Source organism: Aristolochia californica, unplaced genomic scaffold, assembly GCF_029961685.1.
Source record: "Aristolochia californica isolate CCGP_79_NKW_82.1479 unplaced genomic scaffold, dmAriCali1.0.hap1 SCAF_16, whole genome shotgun sequence".
NCBI lineage: Eukaryota > Viridiplantae > Streptophyta > Magnoliopsida > Piperales > Aristolochiaceae > Aristolochia > Aristolochia californica.
In genome coordinates this window covers 10,775,818-10,788,654 of record NW_027181837.1, presented here as the reverse complement: position 1 = coordinate 10,788,654, position 12,837 = coordinate 10,775,818, and the positions used below count along the sequence as shown (strand labels likewise).

Sequence of the window (12,837 nt, the reverse complement as noted above, 5' to 3'; positions counted from 1 at the left end):
TACCCCCTTCAATTTGGTATCAGAGCCTATAAGACCTGGAACCTTTCAAAAAAATAGATTATTTAGACCTTAGACTTCCTACAAGATTTGATACAAAATATATAGGACCTAATACGCTTAGGTGTCATTTTAATAGTGAAGAACATATTCTACACGGAAATAACCCTCAGCTCAATAGCATCATAGACCTTATTATAAGTCTAGGAAATAATCTACAAAGTAAATTAACAGAAATAGAAATCAATTTAAAAAAAATACAAGAATAAACAAGAAACTTAAGAATAAGAACAGACAAATTAGCAGAAAACCTAGATTATCTTAAAACGAGTAAAGGATCCCAGCAAAACATAGATAAAGAAATAGATTTAATTACCCAAAAATTAAAAGCTGTCAAAATAGAACCTAGAATATCAACAACTACAAAATCATGGCACTTTCACAGCGAGGTGAAGGAATCACGTCAGAAATAGGAAGTTCCTCTAGAAACCTTAATATAATAGATAGGATAACAGGAAGAAGAAGTGTAAATCAACGAGACATACAATTAGATGAAATAATAAATATAGATCAAGATATTACTTTATTCAGTAACAATCAAGTTAACCTTCTTAATCCTAGATAACTATATAGAACAGGACCTTTAAATTTCAACACTGCATTATTTAGACATTATAGAGAAATTCAAATTAGCTATGTAGGAAAAGATTCAGTAAACATAAATTTAATAGCAGAACAAGCCTTCAAAGAAATTAAGAAATTATATACTTTGATTCATTTAGGTTTAATCGCCATAGGAGTTAAAGGATTAGGGGGAAAACATTTAGGAACTAAAACTCTTCTTAGCATCTATGATGATAGATGGGCAGATCCTAAAAAGGCTATGTTAGGGATTACCGAAGTAGACATGAACCAGAACGGAGGAATATTTTATTGCTCCCCTGATTTTCTTATAGGATTACAAAATTTTAGGAAATATATTAAAATAGGTATTCAGACAAAAGGATATGAATCCTTTGTAGGAAACAATCTTTTATTATGCATTGGAGTTTTAGGGAGATGCACTTGTTCTAGTACTACTAGGTTTAAAGTCAAGATAGACGATGTAGTAAATCTAATAGGTAATAAGGGAATTAAACTAATTAAGTCCATCAAATATTCCCCAGATGTCTTAGCAGGATTAGAATGGAACCGGAAATTTAGAGAAGATAAAATAATTAGTCCTGAAGAAAGTATTATGTACACTGATACAAAAGGTAATATAAATATTAGACTTAATAGTTATGAACAAAAGAGTACAAAAGATACAGAGTCAATTTCTAGTGAAAATTATGACTTAGTTCATATAGAATTAGAAACAGATGAAATAATATACCCGAAAGAATTTGAATTAAAACTGACAGAAAGAGAACTTCTTCATCTAGAAGAAGACTTAATAAAAAATGGAAAAATCCAAGAAGAAGAATATCTCTATTATGACCAAGAAGCCAACATCAGAAGATGAAAAAATAGAAACAGAAGAAACTCTTAAGTATCAATGAATATATGGATGAAGAAAGCTCTAATTCTATTCCTCGTAATAGCTATACCACTTACCCAAGAACTCCTCCTAGAGAAGTATATTACTCAAGAAATATGCCAAGGATTCCTTATAGTGATCCAGTAAACTTCGATCATAGGATACGTCCTAAAGGAAAAAGAAAGGAGACAGAAAGACCTATAAAGTTTCAAGAAATGGACAAATGAAAAATTCTTGATCTTTCAGCCCATGATCCTCAAGAATGGACAACAGTATTAGATCTTTGGAAAAACCAGGTAGTCTCAGACTATATCCAAAACTTTCAATCCCAAGATTTTGAAGAAATGTCTAGATACTTAGAAACATTTTTAGGAGAAAGTGTAAAAGACTAATGGGAAAGCTACAAAAGAGGAAATCTAGAAGAATTTGGTCATTTAATGAGTCTTGGATCCAATCCATATAATTTTGTTAATAAAGTTTATCAGTTAATAACAGGAGATGATCCCAACTTAGGATTCATCACATTACAAAAAGATGCAGTAGTTTACTTAGAACAACTTAGTCTCCATAATTACAAATATGTTAAGAAATTCCTCCAAGATTACTTTTATTATGCATGCATATCAAGGAATGCATTTAATAAAGATTTAGGTACAAAGTTATTCAGGAAATTACCAGGAGCCTTAGGAAAAGAAATTTATGATAAATGGCAAAATCTAGAAACAACAAACTCAACAGCAGTTTACTCTATAGGGCAAAGACCTAAATTCATTATGACCATTCTTCAAGAAAAATGTACAGACATCCAAATACAAAGACAACTCAAAGGAGATGACTTTGGGCTTTGAAAACAGATATACACTACTCAAGCTTATGGTTTAAAAGACTCAGGACATAAACCTAGGAGACATAAGAAATATTTAAAAAAAGGATACTTTATCCGTAGGTCAAAAAGTAGAAAACCTTATCTAAACAAATATAGACATGTCAAAAGATTTAACCCAAAAAGAACTTATAAGAATCAACTCTCTTTTTATATTTGTGGGCAAACAGAACATTTAGCTAATACCTGTCCCAAAAGACAAAACATTAACTCTAGAAGATCTACTCTAGTAGAAAATGTCCAACAAGATCTTATAGAAGTAGATGAATATATGTCAGATACAGAATCCATTTATAGCATAATTAGTATACCAAATGCTCCTCTAGACTCTTCAGAATCAGATGAAGACTTAGTCGTAGATACCAAAGAAAACCTTGACCTAACGGACACAACTTCCGAATGTACACATATATGGTCTTGGTATACTGGGCTAGACAGCAATCCTCGTTTTAAATGTGCTTGGTATCCCAATAAGAAACAAAGAGCTAAATGTAATCAGTGCTTCTTAGAAGCCTGCATCCCTTGTCTCAAAATACTTGGTATAGAACCTGTAGACAATACTATCCACAATAGATTACATAACACTAAGCTAGATATCTTGGCTAGAAAAATAGAAAATTGTGAAGCAGAAATCAATATCCTAAAACACAGACTAGATAAATTAGAAAAAGATTCCTATGATGGGATTACTGTAGGATTAGATGAACCAGAAACCTCTTATGTTTGTAACCAAGACAAAACCTTTTCTAGTATCTTAGTTAGAGCCAAGATTATTTTCCCCAATAAACAATCTTTAACTTTAGATGCCTTAGTAGACTCTGGATGTACTAAATGTATTATCCATAGGAGACTAGTTCCTCTCCAATTTCTTAAGAAAACTACTAAACAAGTCTTTAGTCAACAAGTGTATGGCACATATAACCCATACACCACTTACTTTGATGAAGGCAAGATCCAATTTTATACAAATTGCTCCACCTTTTCTGGATCTTACCCTTTACCATTTACATGGGTTAGAGACCTTAAACTAAAAGTCGAGTTTATTTTAGGCCTTAATTTTATCCTTCATAATAATGGCTCCCTTACTATTTCCAGAGATTATCTTCAATTCCATATGGACACCCAGTACAATTCCTATCCAAACCACATACTCTCCTACTCTCACCTCTTCCGCGGACCATGGTGGTCCCCTATATTCAGAATCAAAATCCGAATTAAAAACTAGAGAATTAAAATAATCAGAATCCAAATTAAAAACGAGAGAATTAAAAACTAGTTGTCAATGTCAAATTCCAGGTAGTTGTAAACAACTCAATAACCCTACTATTCTTGCATTAGAACAACAAATAGACAACAATATAGTTAAATTAGATAATAAACTATTATGTTATGAGCAAGTGGAATTATATTCCTAGATCCGCAAATCACTTGGCGAATAGTTGGGCTAAAACATGTGTTTTTTTCCAACAGCTTGTTGTGGAGGAAGGTCCTGTTTCGTATGGTTTGTATTTTTTCTCTCTCAGTAATATATTCACACCTTTTTCAAAAAAAAAATTATGTTATTTAGAAATAGATGAAGCTTTAACCGAAGTCCATATTCAACAATTTCAGACTTTTCCTGAAGCTGTAGTTCATACAGGCTTAGTCCCAGTTTCAGGTCAACCCGAGACCTACATCCAACAATTACCAAGTCCGCAAGATTATCCAGAAGAGGTAATGGGTGAAGATGAAGATATGGATGATTGGATAGAAAGATTGATAGATTTAGATTATACTTTCTTAGAGACAGAAAAAATATATTTAGAAATAATTAACGTTCATCATAAAGATAAACATCACTTACAACAGATCATAGAAAAATTAGACCAATTAGAATATTTTGGAGAAAATCCCCTAAAACATTGGGATAATAATCATATACAGTGTAGGTTAGAATTATTAAATCCCAATTATATAGTTAAAACAGCCAATATAGAAGCAGATAGGGAAGATTTTAAACTTCATATGAACTACTAAATTTAGGAATCATTAGAAAATCTATTAGCCCCCATAGATCCGCAGCCTGTATACTAAGAAAACACAGTGAACAGAAAAGCGGAAAATCTAGAATGGTTATTAACTATAAAAGATTAAATGATAACGCTGTTACAGATAGCTATAACATACCAGATAAGTCTCAACTAATTAATAAAATTCAAGATAAAAATATATTTAGTAAGTTTGACTGCAAGTCAGGGTTTTTGCAGGTAAAAATGCACCCTGATAGTTTAGAATGGACGGCATTCACATGTCCAGAAGGACATTTTGTATGGTTAGTAATGCCTTTTGGTTTAAAGAATGCACTTGCAATTTTCCAAAGAAAGATGGATAATATATTTAAAAAATATGACACTTTTGTTCTAGTTTACATAGAAGACATTCTAGTTTTTAGCAAAACTATTGAAGAACATATAGGTCATTTACAATTAGTATTAGCCACTTTTCTGCAAGAAAGAATCATTATTAGCAAAGCAAAAATTGAATTATTTAAAGAATATATAAAATTCTTAGGAGTAAATATAGGACAAGGACAGATAGAATTACAAGAACATATTTCCAAGAAAATTTTAGAAATGCCAGATGATCTATCAGATACAAAACAACTTCAAAGATTTTTAGGAGATGTCAATTATGCTAGACCCTTTATTAAAGGCATAGGAAAAATCATTGGCCCTTTGTATGCAAAACCCTCTCCAACAGCCCAAAAATTCTTTCATCAAGAAGATAAAATTTTGGTCAAAAAGGTTAAAGAAAAAATCCAAAAGTTGTCCAAATTACAAATGCCTTTAGACTCCGATTACCTTATAATAGAAATTGACGAAAGTAATTTAGGATGGGGTGGTGTTCTTATAGCTAAACCCCATAAGCATAGCGAGAAAGAGCTAACAAAAAATTGTAGTTATGCTAGCAGGCAATTTAAAGAGAAAGGAAATATGAGTAGCATAGACTCAGAAATCCTAGCAATAATTTATTCTTTAGAATCATTTAGATTATTTATTATTAACAAACAAGAATTCACTTTAAGAACAGATTGCGAAGCTATAGTTAAATATTTCCAAAGAAGTAAAGAAAATAAAATAAGCAGAAGAAGATGGCTAAATCTAGTAGATACTATTACAGGAAATGGGTATAAGATTGAATTTGAACACATTAAGGGTAAGAATAATAGTCTTGCTGATACTCTTAGTAGGAGAATTTTTTACTCAAAAATTATGGTTAATTGAACAGATGGATTTTCCAGACCATCCTCCAGACCAACTTCATCAAGATTTAATAATTATGGTCAAGAATTTCTTAATTTTGGTAGACAGAAATTAGTAGTTTTTCCTAAATCTAATATTACTTTTAAAACTTTACCAAGCATTTCGGTAACAAAAGAAGAACAATGTTTACTAGACAATTTATGGCTTTCTTATCAAAGAATTCCAAAAGATCAGAAGTATTTCTTAGCCAGCATAAATGGGCTTTCAGAATATTTTTCTCAGAAAAAGAAAAGTTTTAATTTTTATGTAGTTTTTCAAGGTCATACTCCTGGAGTCTTCCATTCCTGGACCGAAGTTGTTGAGAGCATCCAAAATTTTAAAAGACCCATTTACAAAGGTTTTAATAATCTGCAAGAAGCCTTAGAAGCAGCCAAGTTAACAATAGGGACAAATTATTACATAGCCCCTTCCTTGAAACATGTGAGAGAAGATCAAGTATCCTATGGCGTTGCCAAGGATAATAAAAGAATTATTTTTTGTGACCTTTGTGAAACCTTAGCCAGAACCATACAAAGACTGAACGAGAAAAGAAGACTTCTAGAAGAGAAAAATGACTTCCTAAAAGGATACATCAAATAATTGGAAGAAGAAAACAGAAGACTAAAAACCAAGGCAATAGGTACTATTTGTAACCAGATCCCTACTAGTGAAGGGTTTTCACTAGCTAGTCCGACTCAAATGGCAGCCGGTAAAGACTCATCAAGACCATTGATGGCTGGACATTTGCCAAAAATGTCAGAAGAGAAAAAGAAAGACAAACAACAGATTGAGCCCACAGAAAAGCAATATACAAACCCAGAGGAAATCAAGAAGATGATGAAAGAATATTTTGAAGAATACTTAAAAGAACAAGGTTATGAGAAGAACGATTCAGATGCTTCCAATAAAATTGGATCCACAAGAATTGGAACTCAGACTACTCAGTGTTATTCCCAAGATGAACACGAAAACTTTGATTTCGACTCAGAAGCCATCCATAATTTGACAACACTTGATGGAAAATAGACTATTAATTTTGAAAGAGACTGGATAGAAAAGACTAAAAAGACTATTTAGAAAAGAGACTGGATAGAAAAACTAAAAAGGCAACACATGGTACTACTTTATTTCTTTCTCCTAATTATTCAATCCTATGGTTCAATTCTCTACGAGCTGAAATGTCTTCAAGTCTCTTCATTTGCAGGGGAAAAAGGTCGGCCTAGTAAGAAGCTCAGGACTTCCTCTAAGGTTTTATAATTTTGAAAACCCCAACTCTCGTTCTGTATTTGGTTGCTCTCCTACTCTTCCCCTAATTGTTTTTTATTGGCAGGAGGATTATTGAATTGCTGTTGTTGATGATGATGTTGATTATGCCGAAGATTTTGATGAGGATCGTCGTGAAGGTATTACTTTTGTTCGTTTTTTCATTTTGTTTTAGCTTTTTATTTTTAGTTTACTTTAGGTGTTTGGATTGTGTTTATGGGTACGGAATATGGATTATGAAGATGAAATCGAACTGACGAAGAGGGATTTTTCTAAACTCAAATTAAAGCCTGATCATGCAAACCACCTTGGCTTGTGCTGATGGCCGGATATTTCTTGAGACATTCTCACCGTTGTATATGCAAGCCTATGATTTCCTCATTGCAATTGTTGAGCCCGTTTGCCGGTATTTAAGATGTCCTTCTATTTTCTTCTACTTAAAACTCTGTGTGGTTGCTCATTTTCATTTTGTTGGAAAAATGTTGTGCAGACCAGAGTCTATGCATGAGTATAACTTGGTGCCTCATTCCTTGTATGCTGCTGTTTCTGTTGGGCTCGAGACTGTAACTATAATTACTGTTTTGAACAAGCTACCAAAGACTAAGCTCCCTAAAGAAATGATTGATTTCATTTATGCTTCAACTTCTAATTATGGGAAAGTAAAACTTGTACTTAAGAAGAACCAGTACTTTGTGGAGTCCCCTTTCCCGGAGGTGCGAATTTGGTCGCATATTCTATCACAAGTGATTTATTATTATTATTGATGTTGTTATTATCATTATTATTATTCTTATGGTGATGAGGGGAATTTGGAACTTATGCTTTACATGATACTTGCAGGTGCTGAAGACTTTGCTGAAGGACGAGGTTATATCTAAAGAGAGAATTTATTCCAATGAGGTAATTTATTTTGCTGTTATTTTCTTCACATGTCCACTATATTTTTCTGAGGTGTTATTCTGAGTTGTGCCTTTTTATTTTTAGTCTTTTCTCTTATCTTTTTGGCGAGTGACAGAAAATTAACATAGGAGTTTCTATGGATTCATCTAAATGCCTATTCTTTACATATTTTACTATTATTCAAAATGGTTGCATTTACCATTTAAATCATGAAGTTGTTTGCTTGTTACAGTGGAAGAAAAGAACTTCTGCTCTTTTTCTTTTTCATAGAAGGGAAGTGGAGTATGAACATCTCTTTTGAAAAAAAAAATTGTGCTGTTAAATAATTTAATCATTTTTTGCCTGCATAGTGAATCAAAACTATCATCTCCAAAGCCACTATCAAAACTATGGCTAAACCTTCAGATAAATGGTTAAATTTCTATGATAGATCATGAGAACTTTGACACAATTCTGATGGTGATGCAAACTCTTGATCTACTATTTAGGGTTCACAAGGAAGTGTTGTATTTACAGTTAGCAAAGCTTTGAGTGAAATGGATGGTGGTGGTCATCAGAAGTTGTTCACTGGTGCTGATGTGGCAGCAATAGCTGAAGAGAAAGAAACCCATTCTTTTGAAATAGATCCTGTTCAGGTAGGGCGGTCTATGAATGATGATGTATATTTAAGTGATTAGTGGTTATAATTTTTTTGACCTAACTTAAACATTTACAGGTTGAAAGTGTCAAGCAAAGGTGCTTACCAAATGCATTAAATTATCCCTTGTTGGAGGAGTATGACTTAAGAAATGATACAGTAAGCTTTATTTCTCACAAATGCTTGATGTTCTGCCAGTTTTGTTCCTTGTCACACATCATGGGTATGTTTTTGACTTGATGTTGCTAACTACAGGTGAACCCTGACTTAAACATGGAATTGAATCCTCAGGCTCAGCCATGCCCATACCAGGAAAAGAGTCTCAGTAAAATGATTGGAAATGGTGAGGCCTATTGTAAGACAATATTTTTCATGTCAATATAACTCTCCAGCAAAATAGTTGAGACTGTTGAAGACATTGTGTAGAATTCTCAGAGAGGCTACATTGGCTAGTGCACTAGAACTGGATATTACACACATTGGTTATCCATGATTTCTTCCAATTTCATGTATAATCTTACTTCATCTTGGTACTGATTGTCACATAGGCCAAACATAATCATGCTTACCAGTGGACATCTCCATCATGATAGGTGCAATTTCAACTGATTTTTCTATTACCAAAAATTTAAAGAATCATGTAGTTGGAAGTAGGCTGCTCTCTTTTGTAGCGTGGAATACCAAATGTCTGACATGGTCTATTTAAAGTAACTTATCAGGAACTTTGGTGGTGATGCTATTGGATAAAAAAATTTAAATTTCAGAACTTCCGTTGTGGTTGCCAGTCATTTGGAGTTGTTGTACTGACATAGTGCTTGGTGATATCTTATATCGCGATCTATATCATATAAGATTCTATATCAAGAATATGTTAACGAAGCATAATATTATCATATCCATTCTTGATAATCCTTTTCTACATTTTCTTTCATTTTATCCTATCAAATAGTCTCGCTGTTCCATGTATTTCTTAATAAATTCTTTCTTTTTACTTGTTGTCGTTGAAAAAAAATTCTTGTTGTGCCTTGGTTTTTGTGTTTTCTACCACAAATTAGTTGAGCTAAATTTTACTGATTGGTGTTCTGCATCTTGTCCAAGCATATTGATTTGTTGTACAAACATTTGAACTTTTCTTCTTATATTACTTGACCTTGTAGATGCAATGTCGAGAACCTGTGTGGCTCGATTAATTGCTATTTTGAGGGTGCCAGCTTTGGATGTACCACCCAAGAGGTGGCCTAGAGTTGCTTGGTCAATGCTACCACATGCTTGCACTTGCGAAGACATCATGCTGCTGAGTTATGTAGGAGTTTGTCCTATGTAGAGGATTGAATAATGTGGCAATGATGAGGTTGTCAATTTGCTCTAACATGAGCGAGCCTCTTCATAGTATGAGCCCTCAATTGGTGGGTGCAAGCTGTCGATTGTCAGTCACTTGTTAGAAATAATGTTGGTTTTGAAGAAGACCACCTTGGATGTGTATACCCAGAGGCTTTCATTTAAGAAATGATCTCTTAAATAGGATGCTAGGTTCACACCTTTCTTTAAACATTTGTGTCTTAAAGTTGAGATTTGATTATTTTCTTTACTTCTCTGTGTAGCTTGGTCTTTTCTGTTTCGATTATAGATTTTTCAGCATGAGGTTGAACTTGTAGTAAATTGCAAGAAGAGCAAGATCTGGAATTATAGTTCTTCCTTGTCGGGCCGGGAAGTCTCTTGCTGGAATCTCTGCAGCCTGTTGAATACGAAAGAGTTGCCTCTGTTTAGCAACAAATGTTGTTTCTATAGACCGGTGCGCCTTCCAATTCAAGTTGTGGTCTACTATTCGAGATGATCAGATATGTCATTTCACTTCTGATAGTAAAGAGAGATTTCGTGGTAATGCTGGTGTGGTTGTACAACTTATAACATGGTTGCTTTTGGCGGGATAAGGTCTGAAGAGTCTGAGAAGATAATTGAGGAGATAAGAAATCGAGAATGGGGTTTGCTTCTCATGGATGAGGTACATTTCTTGTGTAAAGCCATATTTTAGTTATGTGTGTATGCTTTGGAATTATAGTAGGTGTTTAATGGAAGAAAGGAAAAATTGATGTCAATGGCAAAAAGCGACATAAAATATGAAATAGAGTATGGGCTATGATCCAAAACTCTCACCTATTAGTTAATTTTAGTTGTTAGACCATGAGGGAAAACTATTTTGATCTATGACCTAGACCATCTTGCTGAGTATAGGTTCTTAAGTGGATGATTTTCAGAGCAACTGCTTCAACGTAGCTAAGTTGTTTGTTGTATATACAAAGTGCATTTATGCAGCATCATTTCTTGATCATTTTGGTTAGCGAATTGTGTGTTGTCACAATTGGACGTGGATTGCACACTAGGCTTGTGAGGTTAAGCAGTTCCTGACATGGATATATGATCTTGGTGCTCTTAAATAAAGCTTTCACTAAATTTAAACTCTTTCACACTGTTGATTTACACATTCTTTACTTTGGAGATTATCTACCTGCTTCCTGTGCTTTCTAACTGAATTTTTCTTACTGTTTCCTTTTATTTGGGTTTCAAACGGTGTTTCCAGGTGCATGTTGTCCCTGCACATATGTTCCGAAAGGTCATTAGTATCACTAAATCTCATTGTAAACTTGGGCTAACTGGTCAGTATTGGTATTTGATGGATTTTGGATCTGCCCTTCTTAAAGAATGTTGTCTCCACTCTTCATATTTGCTGGGAACTGACTTTCGAACTTCATACCACAACAACCCTCATGAGAGAGGATGAACGTATCACAGATTTGAACTTCCTTATTGGCCCTAAATTATATGAAGCAAACTGGATGGATCTTGTAAAAGGAGGGTTCATTGCAAATGTCCAGTGTGCTGAAGTATGGTGTCCAATGACAAAAGAGTTTTCTTCAGAATATTTGAAGAAAGAAAATTCTAAAAAAAAAACAGGTTAGTTACATATGCTCTCTACACTCGTTTTTATTTTCACCTTTCTAGATTATTCATAAATTTGGTTATGTAAAAAAACAGTTTCTGATTTTAATTGCCTTAACTATGAAATATGTTATGTCCTATATTTTTTATTGACAACTGTTATGCATTGTGAGAGCTTGTACCTCTTAGCATATAGTAATTTTACATCTTTAAGTGTATATCAATTGATAATGCAATTTTTAGAGACATTACAATTTTCCAACAATTTCAAGGTGTTAATAGTCCTGGTTCCTAGACTAATTTAAGTGAATTTACATTTTAAAATGACTAGCTAAATGTACTTTATTTTTTCAACTGGATGGGTTTATTAATTTAATCTGCATGAAGCTGACTTTGTTAATAAATTGCCCATAGTGTTGAAGTAACTTGATTTTGACTTCAACCAACTTAGATCTCTCTTTTGGTAGGAGTCAGCATATGTAGAAATTCACCCTTCAGATGAGTATGCCATGATTTTGGTATTGAACAAGTACAATCTTTGCAGTTTTATTTGTTGTACTGGGGAATTTCACACTGAAATCATGGAAATGCACCGTCATAAACTAACTGGATTGTTATTAAAAAATACATTTATACTGTGTTTATGTCATCATGCTCTTATTTTTAGGATGTTAACAGTCTGCTTCACCCAAAGAGTATTTCTATTAGTTAATCTTCTTTCCTGTTTAACTGTTCTTATATTTTATTTTCTGAATAAAATTGTGGTCTTATTTATTTTTTTGCAACGGACTTTGTTCTTTCAGGCTTTATATGTAATGAACCCAAATAAATTCAGGGCATGTGAGTTTTTTATCCGGTTTCATGAACAACAGCGCGGTGAAAAGATCATTGGGTTTGCTGATAATCTTTTTGCACTTACAGAGTATGCTATGAGAGAGAGAGAGAGAGAGAGAAAGAAATGAATTTCAGAAGGGAGCAGACGGTAGAGGTGGGGCAGAAGAAGAAAGAGACAAGTCCCCCACCACTAAAATCCTAGGGAAAAGAGCCATCATAGAAGCTGGCTCTGCATATTTCGGGTGAATTCTGCAACTGGATCAACAAAATCAACAGTTCAGCTTTTAGGGATTTTTAGTTCTTCCGATGAAAACCAAAAAGAAAACCCACATCCCAAAAACTCACTCTCCAGTCAAATTATGCGAAGTAAAGCTCAGAGCCGTCTCAGCTTTTCAGTTGTAGAAGATTTTAACTCTCAGAGCAGGGGGCGGGTAACAGATAATCCATCAAAGTCTCCTCTCGCTCTTGTTCTCACCCTCTCAGCCGAAGAAGAAGAAGAAGAAAAAAAAAACAAGGAGAAGAGGAGAAGATATAGGACGAAGAGGCTGCAGAAGAGGGGAAGATATAGGATTGAAGAGACTGCAGA

At 33.7% G+C, this 12,837-nt stretch overlaps 1 pseudogene; it reads left to right on the top strand.

Annotated features, from left to right (window-relative positions):
* LOC137952573 (general transcription and DNA repair factor IIH helicase/translocase subunit XPB1-like) overlaps nucleotides 1–12,379 on the top strand; it is a 48,191-nt pseudogene extending 35,812 nt beyond the window's left edge.
* The last annotated feature ends 458 nt before the right edge of the window (nucleotides 12,380–12,837 follow it).